The sequence below is a fragment of the Myotis brandtii genome, unplaced genomic scaffold (genome assembly GCF_000412655.1).
Source record: "Myotis brandtii unplaced genomic scaffold, ASM41265v1 scaffold114, whole genome shotgun sequence".
Taxonomy (NCBI): domain Eukaryota; kingdom Metazoa; phylum Chordata; class Mammalia; order Chiroptera; family Vespertilionidae; genus Myotis; species Myotis brandtii.
This window is the reverse complement of record NW_005353927.1, coordinates 254,029-255,184: the sequence shown is the minus strand read 5'-3', so window position 1 is coordinate 255,184 and position 1,156 is coordinate 254,029. Positions and strand designations below refer to the sequence as shown.

At 56.4% G+C, this 1,156-nt stretch overlaps 1 protein-coding gene across 1 annotated transcript in view; it reads left to right on the top strand.

Moving 5' to 3' along the window:
* LOC102251650 overlaps positions 1-1,156 on the top strand; it is a 29,052-nt gene that overhangs the window by 19,497 nt on the left and 8,399 nt on the right. The window lies entirely within an intron of this gene.

Genomic DNA, 1,156 nt, shown 5'->3' with positions numbered 1-1,156 from the left:
TGCGAGGCGCACGCCAAAGACGACCCGCTGGTAACGCCGGTCCCCGCCGCCGAGAACCCGTTCCGCGACAAGCGCCTCTTCTGCGTCCTGCTCTGAGCCTTTCCGACGGCTGGCCCTGCTTTGCCAAAGTTTGAATCCAATAAACGTGGTGATGGTGGTACCTGAGGCCTTGCTGAGCTTGGGGCCCCCGCGGGGAAATCTGATCCCTTCTCACATCCGGAGTGTGGGGGTGGGGGTGAGGGTACCCGGGGTGTGAGGGTGCGGAGGGCGCCTCGGAGGAAATGAGCCTCCTCTACCCCCGAATTTATTTAATCGTCCAACCGTCCCAGAGGCAGCTGGCTGCTAGGATGCCACCTTCTTTACAGATGAGTCCCTTACTCAGTCACACAGCGGGGAGGTAATGGGGTGAAGGCTGTGGGCTACCGGCTCCCTGCGCCCTCAGCTGGCCCCCTCCCCTCCTCCCTCCCGGGTTGCAGATCCTGAGGAGTCTCTGCGCCGGTCCCACCTTTCTCATCCCTGAATAGTTTCACCCCCTTTCTTCACATTTGGCTACTTCCCGCCACAGGCCTATCTCTGTACTTAAGCACAGAACTCTGTTCATTCATTCATTCATTCATTCATTCTTCCAAACACTCCCTGAGTACCTGCTCTGTGACTGGCCCTGCGCTGGGTGAAGCTGGGAACATGGCTGTGACCAAGACAGCCTGGCCCTGCCTCCTGGGGCTCAGAACCCAGTGGGTGAGACAGACCTGTCCCCAGTAGTGGCAACCCAAGTGGGCAGGGCTGGGGTGGGGGAGTCAGAGGCTGGAGCCCCTGACTCAGCTTGGGGGTCAGGGAGGGCTTCCTGGAGGAGGAAGCTGGGACATGGCGGTAATAACACGTGGGACCCAGGGAAGAGAGAAGTGTGGCGAGAGAGAGGAGACATCCCTTCCTTCAACAGTCATGTTCTGGGGACACAGGGTGACGGTGACAGCTCTGGTGTCTGCCCTGTTTCCCACGTCCCATATTGGTGGCCGCAGGACATATATAACCGGCAGTTATATATTTTTTGGCTTTTCTACTTTTGGCCTACATAATGTTTATTTTTTTAAATTTTTTAAAAATTGATTTCAGAGAGGAAGGAAGAGGGAGAGAGAGATAGAAACATCCATGATGA